The sequence below is a fragment of the Balaenoptera borealis genome, assembly GCF_965194805.1.
Source record: "Balaenoptera borealis genome assembly, chromosome: 11".
Lineage (NCBI taxonomy): Eukaryota > Metazoa > Chordata > Mammalia > Artiodactyla > Balaenopteridae > Balaenoptera > Balaenoptera borealis.
Window position 1 is genome coordinate 19,472,055 of NC_138868.1, and position 18,842 is coordinate 19,490,896.

At 34.6% G+C, this 18,842-nt stretch overlaps 1 protein-coding gene and 1 pseudogene across 11 annotated transcripts in view; one reads left to right on the plus strand and one right to left on the minus strand.

The window, feature by feature from the left end:
* The window catches only part of LRRC4C (leucine rich repeat containing 4C), a 1,238,963-nt gene that overhangs the window by 537,699 nt on the left and 682,422 nt on the right, over positions 1-18,842 (plus strand). The gene's annotated exons all lie outside the window — the stretch shown is intronic.
* Positions 1,633-8,339, minus strand: LOC309605842 (small ribosomal subunit protein uS15 pseudogene; annotated as a pseudogene). Its single transcript has 2 exons — positions 8,322-8,339; positions 1,633-6,151 (listed from the first exon to the last, which is right to left on the minus strand). The product of its transcript is annotated as a small ribosomal subunit protein uS15 pseudogene (transcript).

Genomic DNA, 18,842 nt, shown 5'->3' on the forward strand with positions numbered 1-18,842 from the left:
TGGGATTGCCAATTCTTAGTCTGACAATATTTTTGTCTAGCTTTTTATGTCTTTCAAACATGTAAAAATTAAATCTCAAGTTGTTTGAAATAGACAAACTGCCATAATTGAAAAGCATAACATTTACATGAAATGTGCAGATTTCTATATGCTAATGATTATAAACATATATCAATTGATTACTGCACACTATTCATTTGTTAATATATTTTTTTAAAGTTTTATTTATTTATTTATTTATTTGGTTGCGCCGGGTCTTAGTTGTGGCAGGCGGGCTCCTTAGTTGCGGCATGCAGACTCTCAGTTGCGGCACTCGAACTCTTAGTTGTGGCATGCGTGTGGGATCTAGTTCCCCGACCAGAGATCTAACCCGGGTCCCCTGAATTGGGAGTGTGGAATCCTAACCACTGCGCCACCAGAGTAGTCCCTAATATTTGTTTTATGTGAAGCATTATCCCGCTTGGTTTTGAGAATACAGACAGACCCAGGCTTCACAAAGCTTACGGATTTAAGGGGGAGACAGAAGCTAAACTAATGAGCAGATGAACAGATCATTTCTCACAGATTATGATATAAAGAAGATAAGCAGGATGATGGGTTAAAAAGAGTAGCAGAAAGACCAATTTAAATAAGGTAATTAGGGAAGAACTTTCAGAGGAGCTGACATTTAAACTGAATCTGAAGTGTAAGAAAGGGCCAGCTCCTTTACATAACCTTATGAGTTATTAATCCTTTCAATATCACTATGAGTTGAGAACTACTATTGTCTTAATTTCATAGAGGAAGAAACTGAGACTTAACAAAGATTTACCTTGAGCACAAGTTTAAATGCTCAAGGTTGGTAAAGCTTGAACTGGGACTTGAATCTTTAGGATCCCACAACCTGTTAGGGCTGGAATCCATGACCTTTAGTTTTTAGGTCCCTTCTGACTCTGAGTTTCTGTGAGTGAAACTGACTAGTACAACTTGGACAGAGTGAACATATAGGGCATGCTATTCTCTCTCTGTCGGGCTAGTGAATTCACTGGTAACTTGACAAATGCTAAACTTTCATGAAGGAGTTAGAATACTGTGACTCGGAAATATACTCTAAAGCAGATGGTGCTAGTTACAATTTTTGTTTTGGACATGGATTGTGGTAGACTCAGAGACAGAAATCGGTGAAAGACAATTTCCCAGTTTACTTTGATGCCATTTTGATATTGTTGATGTATTAAATGTACATTGGTCGAATAAAAGAAATTTAGGTATCCAGGATGAATATACCTACTGAAGACAAGTAGTTCCTTATCTTGGGTTTAACTCATCACTGAGAGTAGGGTTAAGTCAGGGGGCAAATCTGGATGAGGAAGAGACCTGTGCAGTAGTACCAGCTACCCCTGCTAGTATGTAACATTGGAAGAAGCTGTATTACTTCTCTGAAACTCAGTTTCCTCGTCACGCTCAAAGGCTTTCTGACAGTGTGAGTGACAAAGCTGTAAAAGCCAATCTCTTCTTCATATATAAAAAGTTGATGGAAACAAAGATGTGAGTTTAAGAGTCAAGCTTCATGCAAAAATTCGACCTCTAGGGGCTTCCCTGGTGGCGCAGTGGTTGAGAATCTGCCTGCCAATGCAGAGGACACGGGTTCGATCTCTAGTCTGGGAAGATCCCACATGCCGCGGAGCAACTAGGCCTGTGAGCCACAATTACTGAGCCTGCGCGTCTGGAGCCTGTGCTCCGCAACAAGAGAGGCCGCGATAGCGAGAGGCCCGCGCACCGCGATGAAGAGTGGCCCCCGCTTGCCGCAACTAGAGAAAACCCTTGCACAGAAACGAAGACCCAACACAGCCATAAGTAAATAAATAAATAATAATTTAAAAAAAAAAAAAAATTCGACCTCTAGTGAAGAACACCATCTTCAGAGAGGGCTGCTTAAAGGAAGCACAGTGCACCTTGTAGACAGTTCCAGAAAATATCATTGGTATAGATCCCCCAAAACAGAAAAAAAAGTAAATTATTAACTTCATAAATTAAATTTCATTTCCCCTTTTGAATGTTTTCCTACAATTCTTTAAATCTGTCTATGCTTTAATGCCAGCATCATGTATTTATTTGGCCCACGTCCACTCTCTTTTTAAATTCAGAACACACACCCACACACACACTAGCATTACTTTAAGTTTGAGAAGGCTACGTGTATACCATTAACACATATATCTTCATAATAAAAATTCACAAAAGCTTATTTCACTTTAGGGAACAAAAGAGCTGTGCCCCAGGTTACACCTGTTCTTATTCATAAACTCTTTGGGAATTCTTACTGAAGGATAAAGCTTTTCAAAGGCCTCCTGATCTACCAATCATACAAGATTAATGTTATCTTCATCTATTCAACATATTGATATTGAGCTAGTTCTGTGAGCCAGACATTGTCCTAGGCATGTGAAATCCGAAACAGGTATAAGATATAGTGGCTGTGCTCAGTAAACAAGTGTTTTGATATGCAAAGGATGTCAAGTTCACACTGTTTTTGTTATTGCAGTGGTGTTGAATAATACAAATACTGAGCATCTACTTGTAACTGTGAGGCAAGGGCTTTTCACATGTTACTCAAGCCTACCATATTTCACAATGCCAAGAGGCACTACTTATTTATATATCATATAAATGGTGGCCCCCTGAATGGGAGAATGTGATGGTTCTCACTTATCTTGCTTAATCATCACAAAAATCAAATAGGTAGTTTTTATTATTCCCTTTTCTAAGATGAGAACATTGAGCCTCAAAAGCATTAAAATCACATAGCTATTAAATGGCAGAGCTGGGTTGATATTTGGATCCAAATGATGCTAAAGCCACAATAAATTTATTATTCCATGAAGCGTATTGTTATAATACTATCAAATGGCTGATCACTCACAATTACCCCAAGGTTCTTTTATAAGTGGAAATCATACATTAGGGGCCATTTATATCATTTATCTTAGAGGAAAAATAATGCCTTGCAGCAGCTGTCCCTTCTAGGTAAAGGCACAAACTACAGATCCAGCCACTTTTTAAAAGCTGAACATTTACAAGTTGAGGGGTCATGCAGAATTTTTTCTTAAACTTCTCCTTTTTGAGACCTGCCCAGGAAGTCTCTCAGCAATAATCTTTCTGTTACAGATACATGTTTCTGGTTTTTTTCCTAGCCACATTATGAAGAGAAGAAAAAAACAAAAGACAAACAAACAAACAAAAAACTGTTGACAGGATTAAACCTGTCACCCCAAAATTTTAGAATTTAAATATGAAAATTTTACCTCCTGTTGAATAACACATACATATATCAAGGTTAATTGGTTTTATGTCTGAACGGTGACACTCATTAATTCTCTCTACTTTTTCTAGCACTAGGGAAGAGTATTTTTATGTGGCCACAGTAAAAGTTGATGTAAATATATATTTAATGATGACAAACATCAGCAGAGTGAATGGGTAGAGGTTAAAAGGAACTAAAGCATATGCAAATTTGAAAGAAGTGGATTTCAATGTCATGAATCATAGTTTGTTATGTACTTGAGCGGGGGATAGAGTATACGATACTAGTCTTGCTATACCAACATTCTCAGATTTGCCACCCACGCAGTGTACGCCTTTGAATATACTCGGGATAGTTCATTAATTTTAAGTTTCTTTTTACTGTTTAATACTTAATGGAGAGAAGCTGTGATATCTCAAAAAAAGTTGATGCTGATTATGACTCTGCAAAGAAAAATCATCTTTATTTAAATACAGATTAAAATGAAGAATATGTGCTACTACAATGTTAATGTGGTTACTTAGCAGAGAGAAAAAGAATGCCAGCTTAATGAGTCCATAAGCTTTGTTCCTCTTTTGACAGTCATTTTTATTTTGTTTCATGACCATAGTTTTGCCTTCCTGCTGCTCCTTTTCCCACCTTAATACCCCAGCCAAGCGAGATGCAAATATTGTAGTTGGTGTGAGCAGGCTGAACAAATGTCATTGGAGTAAATTCATCACCACTTCCTGGGAAACATCACAAAGTATGTGCCGTGATGGGTTTGTAGGTCCGTGATTAGATAGGCATACGTTTTATTCTCTTGAACTCTATGAAATAAACCATATGATATAGTTGGAAAATATTGGAGATAATATATTTTATTTACTTTTCCTCTAAGAAGTGACTTAATTGGATTTTGTCTACTGCAATTACCTAAATTCATCTAATGGACTTGATGTACAGATTTTATGATACTCTTAAAAACCACACTTATAAATTCATGAATATGAATATCAACCAGTTTTCTACCTTCAAATTAAGGTTGATTAAATGTCTTAAATAGTTGTGTTACTAATATTCTTTCTGAATTTTAATGAACATAGCTTATTAAACCCTAGGATTGTCATGATTTTTAGACCTCGCATCAAATTCAATTCCTTGAATTGCTTCATGTGTGTCAGTTGTGTTTCCACGATCAGATTTAAAAATTTCAAATAATAGTTTTAGGTCTTTTTCATCTATATATTCTTCTGGTGAAATTCTTCTTGCTTCCTAAACCTCTGCTCTTTCTCTTGGGTAATGCATAGAATAAAATAGATGCTCAATATATATTTTCTGAATTGAATATGTTATTTTTCTCTCTCCTGTGGCACCCAGAGCAGTCTAGATCATACGAAAAGAACACAATAAATTCTTATTGATCAATGATGGATACGTCCTAAACTTATGTGTGAGAATCTTAGCCCCCATAGAATCACATCTATATTCCTATCAGAATGCATACAATAATTTTTTTAAAGGTCTTATTTTGATTCTTAATATTGTATGACTAAAAGATAACCTTATTCCTGAATTTTAAAGTACAATTATAAAAGGAAGGAAATAAGAAAATGAAGAAAATTCCCCTTGGTTACTTAAAATGAGAGATTCACAGTTGTCTATTATATCTCCTGATCTTAATCAAGGCAGACAGGTAGAGTGGAAAGAGGTTGTTTTCTGAGATCCCGAAAATGTGGCTTGTCATTCAAGCACTGCCCTTCAGTACCTTTGTGAATTAGGCCAAATCATTAACCTTTTTGAGTTTCCGTTGTCTCCTTTGGACAATTAGTATAATAATTATATTTGCTATGCAAGATGGATCTGAGAATTAAAGAAACTACCATATATAAAAGGACTGTAAATAAATGCTTCACAAAGACAGAAGGTCAAAAGGTGTGAATTCCCAGGTTTCCTATCACTCTGCTATACTTGCATAATACAACTGACAAAGTAAAAATAGTAACTCATTGAAATAGGATACATGCGGCTGGTCTATACACTTCATTAATAGGAAAAAGCATTGTGCTGTGTTTGAAATTTCTGTGGATACACCGCCTTAAGTGGATGGATTAAGTCATCAGAAAATTCCCATTGTGTTCAGTGAGTGGTTACTGTGCTTTTGTCTACTTTTTGTTTTTTAATAGCCTTATCCTTTTCACCATTTTTCATTCTTTTCAATGTATTTTATTTGATAATTCTATGAAAGTGAATTGTATGTTGACTCCAAATATTGTCAGTTGAAATCAGTGTTTACTAAGGCAAATTCAATGAAAGCAGTGTACAATTCATCAACTCAATTTTTTTTTTCTAGTTAAACAATGATTTTATTGCTTGAGTAAACAGACAAATTTATGCAACCAGGGCAGAGGCTGTGGATGACTTGTATCTCCAGTGGGGGGGGAGGACTCGTTTGGTGTTGTAATATCGAGCCAACCGGTGAATAAGGCTCTAAAGCAGAATCAGATGGAATTTAGCATCTTTATCCTTTCTGTTTCTCTCAAGATGCTTTCGAACAGCAACAGGTTTCTTCATTAAATGATAGAGCTCCTCAGGAAGATCAGGAGCAAGTCCTTTGGACTTAAGAATTCTCAAGATTTTATTGCCTGTCACAAAACGTACTTGTGCAACACCATGTGAGTCTCTCAGGATCACACCGATTTGCGAGGGCGTCAGGCCCTTCTTGGCCAGTTTGTAGATCTGCTCCTTTACGTCATCAGACGTCAGCTTCAGCCAGATGGAGATGCTGCGGCGGTAGGGCAGAGCCAACTGGGACAGGCCCTTCCCTGGAGCATGAATGCGACCTATGATGGCGGCGGTGTGGTTCAACTCAGTTGTTGAAACCACAAACTAAAATATGAAACACATAGAATTTTACATAAAGAAGAATTGATGCAAAAATGGATAAATGTATAGCTTATCCAGAGTAGAGAAAATTTTCTCATTTAAAGTAAGAAAGAAAGCAAGATATTATTTCCAACTCTTATCCACCAAAGGTTCAATGGCAATGTTACAGGAAAGTCCACATTAAAGGACGGTATCACATACAGAAAAAGACACCTTACAAGTGTTAGTTGTTCCATATGTTATCTCATTTTGCATTAACTGCTAATATAGGTATAATATCAGGGGCAAAATTACACTTTATGCTTCCTATCTCACCTCCTAGATGTATGTTCCCTAAATGGTATGGTAATGCTCCCATAATACCCAGCACAGTACTTTGCTAGGAGTTCAATAAATGTTTGTTGAATTGAATTACCACATTAACATGTAAGTTGTGAGATTGAGGAGTTTACAGCCTTTAAATCTTATTTTAAAATCTAGGTTTACACAAATTTGCATATTATTTAAAATGAATATATTAAGCCCAAATCAGTGTCTAATTTATATGTATTTCCACGAACTCACTTAGGTAGTTTGAAGTGTTACCACTGACCAACACATTGGATAGGACAGAAAGATGACCTTATTCATTTTTGGGAATTGACAATTTTTTAGAAGATTGCCCAGATGTTTGTTTATTTACCAATTGATTTTTTTTTTTCCAAATGAACTCTCCTTGGAGATTTTTATTTACAGTTATTCGTTCACCACTCTTTGAGCCCTGTCGCTTTGTTGACTTCATGTGCTTAGTTTGAGGGACACTGCTGGATGCTTCTTTGATAAATAAAGCTGATCAGGTCTTGTAAGTAAATGATGACATGTAGCTGAAGCAGTTTAAAGATTTAGCTCTTTGCCAATTTGTTGTTTTATTGAATAGTCATATTTCATTCAAGAAAGAGAACACGCTCGTGGCTTGTGGCATTGCAATACATGTACCTTTTCTTTAGAGAAGCTCATATAAACTTATGATAGAAATTGGCCTCTTTGTCAATTTAAAGAGAAATTAAACTGGCTTCTTTTCAATTTCTTTTACCCTCCTTCTCATTCTTTTATCCAATTAAGTTAGTTCTACAAATCTTTATATAAATTCTCAGAGAGAAAAATCCAACATGATGTTTATCAAGCTAGAGTGCCTATTCAGTATGCAAAAAAAAAAAAAAAAAAAAAAAAAAAAAAAATCACCTTGCTTTTTCTATTGCAGTGCCCCTAAATTGAAGCTATGTGCCTGATCAGGCAAAAATACCTGTGCTTCATATTTCATAGCATCTGAAGCTGGCTTCTTCTGTCTACGTAGATAATTTTAAGTGAAAGATACTGGCATTATTTAACAAGATGAGATTTAGCAAGATATTTTTGACAGGGTTTCCAAAGAAACCACAAAACAATAATGCAGTGAACCGTGATTTTAGAACAAACTCAACTTCTAAATGATTCAAAGAAGCACCATCGATACTTATGAACTTAAAAAAATTTTAATGAAAAACCACAGCTTAGTTTCCAATCAGTCAAGACTTTGAACAATGTATTTCTGTTGGGAATAAAGAAAGAAGGGGGCTCTATAAAAAGAAAAAGCTGTAGAGTGGAGGAATTGTGTTTTAAAGGCTACACACGTCCAAGGTGTTCAGTTGATGAGGTCTTTGTCTTGTAGTCACCAAGCTTCATTTGGTGTTTCTATAATCACAATGCAGTTTTTACACTCTGCAATTATCTTTAATTGTAAGGATATGCAACCCTTTAATTAAGCTAAAGGGAAGATAGTAGCTGTTCATATTGAAGAACCCGTGAACTCCAATAGCCTGTTTTGATGTCTGAATGATTTTGACACTCTCTTGAATAGTGATTGCCGCATTTTGTTCCTTGCTTTGGGTGAGTTTCTTAAAGGAAAAAATGCTGTAGGCCATCCCCTTAATAACTTTCCTCATTGCAGCCTGGTTAGCAGAGACTCCTTCTGAAAGTCATCTGCTCCTACGTGTCCAGGTGGAAGGAAACGTAACTCAGCACCACAGGTACTAGTCATTTTGGCTGGAAGAAAAAGTTCCACAACACGTCACTCTCTACCAGTGGCTGTGGTTTCAGCCAAGTTTGTCAGCCTGGAACACAGCCACACCCCTCAACAACACGTACACGTACATACACAAGCCACCACCACCATCGTTACCATTATACATTGAAACCCTGTTGTTCCAGGTTCAGCTCAGAGGTAACTATTTTAATTGAACTGTTTGTGTTTCCTTTGTTTCTCTGCTCACTCCATATATCAAAAGCAATCACACCTTTCACTAGTATTTCCGTAGTACAATGTTTGTAACTCTATTTAACCTATATTTTATTCTGTCTCATATCATTATAAGATATTAAAATGACTCTTACCCCTAACAGATTATAAATACCCTCAAAGCAAGTAATAATGGTTTTTACCCTTTATCCTTTTTTTCTTTGTGTGTGAATAATATATACCTACAGAACACACACACACAAATATTTATCTATATAAACACACACACATACATAGAGAACATATAGAGTATAAATAGAATATATGCATGTATGATCATATGCTATATAATATGAGTTTTAAGAAAGAGAGAAAGAGAAAGAGATTGCCTTTTCTTATGTATTAGCTTCTGAAAAGGCAATAAAATCATTCCATTTGCCAGGTAATCACCCGTATTCCAGTGAGAGTGTTATATCATTATACTATCAATTTTATATTTTTAAAACTTAACACTATAACACACGCAACTGAATCCAGTCCCTCTTCCTCCCCTCCAAAAAAGGAAAATCAATTATTTGTATCATTCAGGTTGATAGGATCTTGCAGTATTGTAGGGTTCTCCCTACAGATCTTTGCAGAAGTCAGAATTGCACTGCCCTCTCCATTCTCTGCTCCCACAGCCCATCTCTGTATTCTGACAATAAGTACACCTCTCTTTTCCTTCTTCTCTTCTCACATTTAGGATTCACTTAGAGAATATACTTAGAGTACCCATCAGGCAGTAATTTTCAAGTTGGAAAACACTGGAAGAGGTGTGCTACAAGTCTAACAAAAACTTTTGAAAAATGCCATATCAAGTAATTGCACAATTTTACTTTCAGTGTATCAAAACATTCTTGTATGGCCTTCATGGATGTTTAGAAATATCACATTTGAATGTTCATGCCTCTTAAAGAGGAGAAAAAGCTGGAGTACCAATTTGTGAGGTTACTTGGCAGGAAGAACTCTGCCTTACAGAATTCAATACTATATATAAATATTGAAAAGTTCTCCAAAACACTTAACATCCATTTCCCACAAACACTCAATAATAAAAAAAATATATGGATACTTTCTTAATTCAGTGAAATAGGAATACCTCAATCCTAAAGCCATAGACTTCTCTACTGGAAAAATTATAGAGGCATCCCCACTAAACTCAGGAATTAGGCAGAGGTGCCTACTACTTCTCCAACTGTTTGACACTATATAGGAGATATTAGCCCTTGGAATTAAGGTAACACATAAAAGCATGGAACTGAAAGAGAAGTAAGATTATTTGCAAATGACATAATAGTATACTTAGAAAATCCTGGAGAATCAATGTTAAAAATAATTTAAACAGTACAATAATTCAATAAGGTAATAAGATGTAAAATTAATATACAAAGTCAATAGCCTTCTGTATTAGTTAGCTATTGCTATAAAACAAACCACTCCAAAACAAGTAGATTTGAACAAATGAACAGACATCTATTATTCCTGGATAGGATTTCTTAACATCAGAAAGATATAATCTCTCCCTAAGTGAGAAAATTGATAGTAAAGTGAATTAGTTAAATTAGCTGGTACCAATAAAAATATCAACAAGTATTTTACTGATGCCAGATGAATTGATGCTAAAGATCATATAGGATAATAAATATGTACACATAACTCAGAAAAAAAAATGAGAAAGAGTGATGACAGGCACATGAATAGAGCAGGAAGACACAATAGAAAAATTTAGAAATAGACCCAAATATATAGGATTTGTTTTTATTTTTTTTTATGTTTATATAATTAAAGTGGCATCTCAAACCATTAAAGAGAAATTTTAAATAAAAAGATCAATTTGGATCTGTACCCCTTCTTATACATAAGAAATTACACCAAATCCATCAGATGTGATGCATTAGTTTTGTTTATTTTAATTCATCATAAAAGTACTAGAAGCAAAAAAATTGAATTCATTTATAATTTGACTGTAGAGGAATATTTTTTAACACTGACTCAAAATCTAGATTCAACATATTTGAAATTGATAAATTTGACTGCATAAGATAAAGAAATATTTCATGACAAATACTAACAAATCAAAGTTAAAAGGCCAATGATGAAAATAAAGAAAATATTGGCAAATTATATCACAGATAAAGGGCTAAAATCCCTAATATAAATCACATTTTTTAAATAAGGAGGAAGACCAAAAGCTCATAAAGTGGGCAAAAGACATAAATAGCCATTTGACACAATAAAAGACATACAAAAGGCTCTTAGATGAAAATATAGTCAATTTCATTCATAATAAGAAAAATGCAAATTAAAAATATACTTGTCTCTTTCTCACCTCTCCAAATGGCAAAAATTTGAGAGCTTGACAACACGCTCTGCTCATATGGTTGTGAGAAAATAAATCATCTCCTATGATTCTAATGAGAATGTAGAATGATAACATCCATATTGGAAAGAGTTTGGCAAAATATTACCGCAGTATGTATGTAGTTATCATTTGACCCAGCTGTCCTACTAGGAATTTATCCTGAATATATAGCTCAAAAGTGTGAGAAAACATATGCGTGAGTTTATTCATTGCAGGATTTTGTATAAGTTTCAAAACATTGCAAAAACTTAAATGCACAGACAGTGGATTCCTATTCAGCTGGTTCTCCCCTTCCCCCCACAATATGTTTAAATCTTCATTAAGATTGATAATGATTTCCAGTATATCTTTTTAAGTGAAAAGCAAAGTTCAAAAGATTATATATAAAAGGTATCATACTTCACACATGCACACATATGTAATTATATATTTATATAAAATGTATGTATACACACATACCTGTATAGTATGCTATCTTTATATATATGTTCATGTATTATCTTTGTGTAAACAAATAAGAATATTTATTTGTATTTGCATATGTTTACAAACAGAAACTTAGAAAGAATAAGCCAGAAACTAGTGAAGTTGGTTATCTACAAGGGGTAGGTTGTTATAAGGTATAAGAGTTAGAGAAGATGAGACTTGTCTATCTTTTCATATACTTTTGCCTTTTATTCTAGAATAACTTTATACTCATTCAAAAATAAGTAAATAATTATGGAGTAAAAAACACTAAAACTGAAACAAATAAAAATCAAAGTCTAAATTTTAATCAAATGTATGGCAAAAGACTAAATCTAAACGCATTTTGAACAGAGTATTCTGTTTTACACTTTCAATGGGATTATAACCTAAGGATAAAAACAATTGCATTTTAGTTAGTAGGCTTGATGTTGGTACTGGAGTAGCTATTCCAAATTATTTTTTACGTATTGTAGGATGGGTAAATATTTGTGTTATCATTTTGGGGAAAGAGAAATAGAAATATGAAATGGGGTAAAAGTGGAGAAGAAACCCCAGAATTAACATGAACCCATAATTTAAAATACCTATCACCTATCCATCTTTTTTTTTTTGTTTCCTTAACTTGGTCTAAGTATGAATCTTAAAAACAATGATACTCAGTAGTAATTAGCACACTAAGCACCAAGATTTTGTTTCTAAAAACTGCTTTCCCTTAGAAAGGACCATTGGTCTTCAGAGAAATGTTTCATTCCACAGGTGACTTGGGAACGCACAAGTTGAGCCTGGAACATCTTGATTCACAGAGTAAGAAGATGCTCAAAACCAAAGAGTACATTTCAAAATAACACAGAAACCAATCTGAGGGTGTTCCAACTGGCCAAATTTAGGGCAATTTATGCATCAAAATGAATAATGGAAACATATATTATAAATTTAATAAAGAAGCCATGAATATACATGAATCCTAATTTTTTTAGGTGAATGAAGAAGGGAAAGCTGCTATTAACAGAAGAATAACAAATGATACAAAGTGCAAAAATTATAAAGTCAACATTTAACATCCACAGTAGTAATAATTCAGGCAAGAATCATCCATGAACACTAAAGACATGGAGCAAAAATTGCCCAGATACAGGATATTCACACAGTCTCAAGCTGTTTCCCCCCACACACATATATTTTCATTTTTATCCACAAAGGGAAGAAAGTATCTTGAAATGGAAAAAACTGAAAGCCATACTTAAACCAAATAATTACACAGCACCAAGTGATGTGAAAAGCAGATATATTATTCTTTAATCTACTAATCCTGATCCTAAATTTTGTTTCCAGCTTTTTCCTATATTCATGCCTTTACTCCTAAGAATAAGACTTGCCCAATTAATCATTTGAGCCTTTCTACAAAACTGCTATGTGTGCAATCACCATGCCTGCCGTCCTCTGTGCCTCTGTTACATATAGCTCTCCTACTCAGAAATACTCTTCATTAAGACACAGTTTTATAAAGAACACAAATCTATGTTGGGGAAAGCCCAATTTTGTCTGTGGATAATCAAAGGATCTGAATTAGAATCATACTAGCTGTTTTAAAAAACAGATCCAAAATTTCATGGCTCAACAAGACACAAGTTTATTTCTCTCTCAAGAAACAGTCCCTTATAGGTATTCGTGCTGAGTACTCCTAGGGATATGGTTTCATCTGCTTTTAGCTGGTGTCATAAAGAAGGGCACAGAGGATCATGGCATGAAAGTCTTCATGACCTAGGCATCATTTCAACTTACATCCTGTTGGAGAAAACTTAGTCATATGGCCATTCCTAGTGCAAGACAAGCTGACAAATGTAAATGTTCAGCCAAAGAAAAAGAGAACTAATTTGGGGGTATATCTAGAAGTCCTTGAAATATGGTCCATCATCCCAGTCCAGGCATCTATAAATGACAACACTTGGAATGGATTCTTTACAAACTAAAAGAAAAAGAGTTGCTTTGACTTTGAAATGACTACATCAATATTCTGTAATGAGCATTCTAGATATTTGACTCTATGTGATTAAATACAATAAAGTGTAGAGAATACAGCGTGTGTTCTGTTATCCATCTTTAGGAACTTCTTTAAAAGATTTTGATTTTTAATCTTAATACATATATTTCAGGAAGCAGGTTGAGCTGGTTCTGACATTTCTTCTATTGTTGCCACATGGCTCTTATGCAGCTATCACAGACCTGTGCGTATCAGGACCACTGTTCGTCTGGAGGGCCCTCGTTACTGATTTTTAAAATATTGATGCAGTTGGGACCGGTGTTGGTCAAATATTTTTTAAATCAAATAAAGCAGAGAATTATTAAAACTGATAAAATTCATAACTTCAACATTTTACGTTAACTTTGAACCCACATTATCTTGCCAATTTTTTAATCTAAGACCAAGGAATTCTAAGTTTTCTATCATTTGTACACCAGACCTCAAAATACGTCCATAGTTTCTACTTGGTTTTTACTTTTTCTTTTCTTTTCTTGTGTGAAGCATGAACTCACAGCCATTTGATATACAATCTGAAATTAGATTTCTTTTATATTCATACGATTTTTCCCATCTTTATCAGTCTCAAATACAACTAATATTCAGCAAAAGATTTTTACTGATTCTCCTTTATTGAATATTTTCAAAGAAGTCAATTTATATTTCATAGAAACAACAACTCTTTCACTTTGCCAAGATATTTCATAGGTAATATTAGGTAATATTAGGTAATATTTAATCAAATTCTTTAATTATAATAATAAAGGCAAAACTGCATAAAAGTTTTGGATACAAACAAATATTGTTGCTCAGCATACAAGTCAGTTTTGGAAGCAGAGGTGCAAAGTATGCCATAGACTTGATGGTTGTCCATGATTGGTCAACCAGCTGTAGACATCAATAAGTATGTTTTATAGAGAATCAGGGAGCTTTGATTAATCCAGCCAGTCTGTTAAGTGCAGGTCAGTTAAGAGAGTTTAGATTGTAATTCATGTACTTTGGCTCTCTACCAGCAGTAATATGTGCATACTGCTATCTTTCCATCTCTAGAAGTGTTCCCTCTGAAAGGTAAGCTTTGTTATGTAATCTCTAAAATGGGATAAGGTTTTTAGTCCTTTTGGATAGGAAAAATCATTCCTTATGGAAGTCTAGAAGTAAGTTCTTGATTTGCAAAATTCCTTGGCACTTCCTGTGAATTTTAAATTTTCTCCCTGCGATGGAAGATTGGAACATTTACTGTCTAATCATTGAATCCCTGCTATTATTTGGATTACATTAGAACTTATGTCTTATGATGAATTAATTAATGGACTGAGCCATTGTCCTGCATTTCATAGCTTGCATTTTTTAAATCATGGTTCAGTTAACTCTTCTTGGTTTTGTGTAGGGTTTCTGAATTCCAGGGAAACCATTCCCTGTGCTTGCTAAAGTCAAAGCTTGGTCCTTCTGTTTTTAAACAAATTTAGAACTAAAAATATACACGACACATAGCTTTGCTCTATTTTTTTTTTCTTCTGAACTCAGACCACTCTTGTCAGAACACTGAGCATTATTCCTCAGCATCTCAATACATTTCAAGTATTACTTCTGAAAAACCTACGTAGACGAGAAACATTGAGTGAACAAAATTGTAAATTCATTTGAAAATCTGGATACTAGATAGTCTCTCCAAATTATCCTTTTATCATAAATACACATAGTTCAGACTGTTAGAAATTTTTCATATTGAAAATTTTCTCTTTACTTTTTAGGTCCTTAATCATGGTTTCTCTTCCTTCATAACTTTCTTAATATTTTATATGTTTGCTTTTCCTTTATTACACTGTTAAAAATTTCTCTTTGGAATTAGATGCATCTGTTTCACCTCTGTGGTCTCAATGAAGTCAGTGATGATGTGCTTACACACTTCTCCCTACCAATGCCTAGCACGATGCCTTATAAACTAGGAGCAGAAGCATACACATATATAAAACCTCCTTAAGTGTGCTACTGATGATTCCTTTGATATTTTAAAATAGCACATTTCTCTTCTTTCACTATATGTAATACTTTCTTGTTTTACTGTGTCTATGTATTTATACGTGTTCTATATGGATATATATGCACAAATATACATATGATTTTGCTCTCTCTATATATATGAAAGAAGGGGGAAATGCCATTATTTATAGTTCTCAGATTTTAAGTTCTAGTACATTTTAAAATATAACTTAAAAAATACGGGTATTTTTGAATTGTTTGTACAGACTACTTTCTATCCTTTATTATAGTCTCAAGTTACCTGAAATGTGTACAAGATCTTAAAATATTAATGTAGAATCCAATGGATTTGAGGTGCACTTATACTAATTGAAATGAAGATTCACCAGTGAGAAGATGTGATTTTTCTCCCTCATAAAGAACTCAAGGAAATCTTGAAATGATATATTTCAAGGTAATGCATTGAGTGTTTCCTTTCTGCTTAGAATGGCTATTTATAGTTGGTTCAATTAATTCCTAGAGTGTGCAGGGCAAAGAATCCCTTTATCCTGTCACCCTGAAGAGCTAAGGGTATGGTCTGTGCTGAGCTAGAGCAAACTTTAAAGCTGATCAAACTTCTAAGCAAAATCCTATATTATGATTAGTGATGGACGTAGTCCTGTGAAGTGAATAGAGATGAAGGAATCACAAAAGGTTCCAAGGTTGGAGTTGGATGAAAGAATCCAAAGGATGAACTGTGTATCTAAGCCTTATCTAAACCCCCTTGGTGGCTGGAATTGGGTCCGAAATCTTGTTAGGACACACCTTCTTGGAAGATTTTATGCCTTTTCTCATTTTAGTCAAGTCAGATGAGCCAAGAGAGCAGTTTGCTGGTTCAAAAGCACCAAGGGAAATATGACTGAAATTGCACACATAGCCTCTAGGATTGGAGAGCAGGGTGCAGATGTCAGGACCATTTCAAAGCCTATGGGGCTATTTGGACCTAATTATTAGCAGAAAACAATATATAAAAATAATTTTGTAAGTTATAAAGTCACCTACATGTAATTATAGCAGAGAAAGCTACAAAGAGTAGCCAATGACCAGATGAATTTCACTTTTACAGAACAGAGAAAAAGAATAAAAGAGACGAGCATAGTTTTTAGTGGCTTGTGTCCAGAAAAAAATAACACAAAGCTGTGTATTGTATATTTTTATTTCTAAATATCTTTAAAAATTGGAGAATCAAGTGTTGACTTTGTCAGGCACAGGAGATGGTTTCCCTGGAATTCAGAAGCACTGGGGCTGCTGCAGGCACTTTTTTTCAAGTTCATTCCTATATGAATGAGGATGTGTAACACCCACTGTTGTGACATCTCTGCTGATTATCAACTAAATGTAATTTCGTTTTGTTTTGTTTTGTTATATTTTATATAGTCTTCACAAAATTTAGGAGGGGTTATTTTTTTGATCCACTATATAAGATTAAAAATATATAGATTATAGCAGTCTTCATAACTCAAATTTTGTTAGAAATGATGACAAACACAATTGATTCTAAGGTACAATTACTCCTAGAGTTAAATTTTATTGTTTCATTAAAACAATTTTAGCAATTTTTACTCTCAACTTTTCAGTTTCACATTTTTTCATTGAAAAATTTTTTCCACCCAGAACCCTGCTAAGTGCTTCAGCGAATACAAAGGTAATCAAGATGCAAATACTGAAAAAAAAAAAGATGCAAATACTGCACCAAAAATATTAGAAACCAATCATCTAGTCAATCAACAGATATTTATTAAGATTCTGCATTACAAAAGAGACTACTATTACGTAGAGAGACAATGATGAACGAGGTGGAGAGGACACGTCCTCTTATGGAGCTTACTTTCTAAGTAAGCTAATGGATCTGAGCATCTAATGGATGCTCAGATAAGAACATAAATAATGATTATGCAAGGCAGAGTATACTATATACCACAGTTACAGAGGTCAAAAGGGGATCACATCTTATCTCAATGGACGTACTTGGAAAAAAATGAAAGGAGTGCTGGGTCTTGAAGTGTGGGCGAACTGTGCACGGGTTCAAAGAAGGGATAGCATTTAAAGAAATAGCGCTTGGCAGAAATTCTAAAGGAAGTTAACATATATTCTTTTTGTTTTGGGTGGAGGGCTTGAATATCAGTAGGGTAAAGAGTTTAAGGAATTTGCACATAATTCTATTGCTGGGAAATACTAAAATTCTGGGATGTGGGAAGTGCCTGTATTCAGAGCCAGGCATTAGAAAGTCTCTAACAAAATCCCATAATCAAATTGTTTGTTAATATTGTATAATTTTTTTTTCTTTTCTCCATTCATGAAATGCGAGTAATACATGGTCACTATTATCTCTGTGAAATGATTGTGCTGGACTTGTAATAGATTTATCCGAAGTGTAGACTGCCCACAGTTCTAATGAGACTCCTAGAATACCTACAATATCAGACCCCTCAGAAACCAGGGAAACTCTTTTCCTAGCTGTTTTTTTAAATTAATTAATTTGTAAAATAAGATACTGATTTGGGGGAATATTTATAATTTGATTAAAACCAAGCTACTGAAACTGAGCAGGACCCAACAGTACCAAAGAGTTTTGGAAATATTTGTTGAAATGTTTTCCATCTTTGGACTTAAAGACTATAAACAATTGGAGGTGAAATTATGAATTTTGAATAGAAAGTATCTAACCATTTTAGCCCTAAAGAAATTGGTAAGGAAAAAATTGATTTGGCAAGCATCTGTTAATTCAATTAATGATTTGAACCAAATATAATTTGCAAATGATTTCATGGCTATTAATGCGTCAGATAATGTGCAGATTTGTGACCTTAGGGTTAACTCAAAGCCACATGTATATTCCCTGAAAATTCACTGTGCCTGTTTTGATATTATCAAGAAATGGGCAGCTTGGTTTCTTATGCTTAGATATGCAAGCCAGTAGGCAGAAGATACATATGACTTTTGTATGTGTCTGTGTTAAAAAATGTAACTAAAATACCTTTTTTTGGTGGTCCTTTCAAAATCAAGCCAACACCTTCAATTTTTTTTTTTTAATTAGTTAATTAATTAATTTATTTTTAGCGCGTTGGGTCTTCGTTGCTGCATGCAGGCTTTCTCTAGTTGAGGCGAGCGGGAGCTACTCTTCATTGTGGTGCGCGGGCTTCTCATTGCAGTGGCTTCTCTTTGTTGTGGAGCACCGGCTCTAGACACATGGGCTCAGTAGTTGTGGCTCGCGGGCTCTAGAGTGCAGGTTCAGTAGTTGTGGCACACAGGCTTAGTTGCCTCCGGACCAGGGCTTGAAGCCACGTCCCCTGCATTGGCAGGTGGATTCCTAACTACTGCGCTACGAGGGAAGTCCAACACCTTCAAATTTGAAATCATACAGATTATAGTCTTTTAACACTGTAACGTTGCTCCTTGGTCATAAGTTGGTAAACTTTCTGGACTCAGCTGAAAGACTGTGTAAAACCATGAATATGATTTACCCCTAATTGTGCCCCTGAGAACAACTAATCTAATTAACTTCAGAAACTTATCTCTTTAAATAATAAAA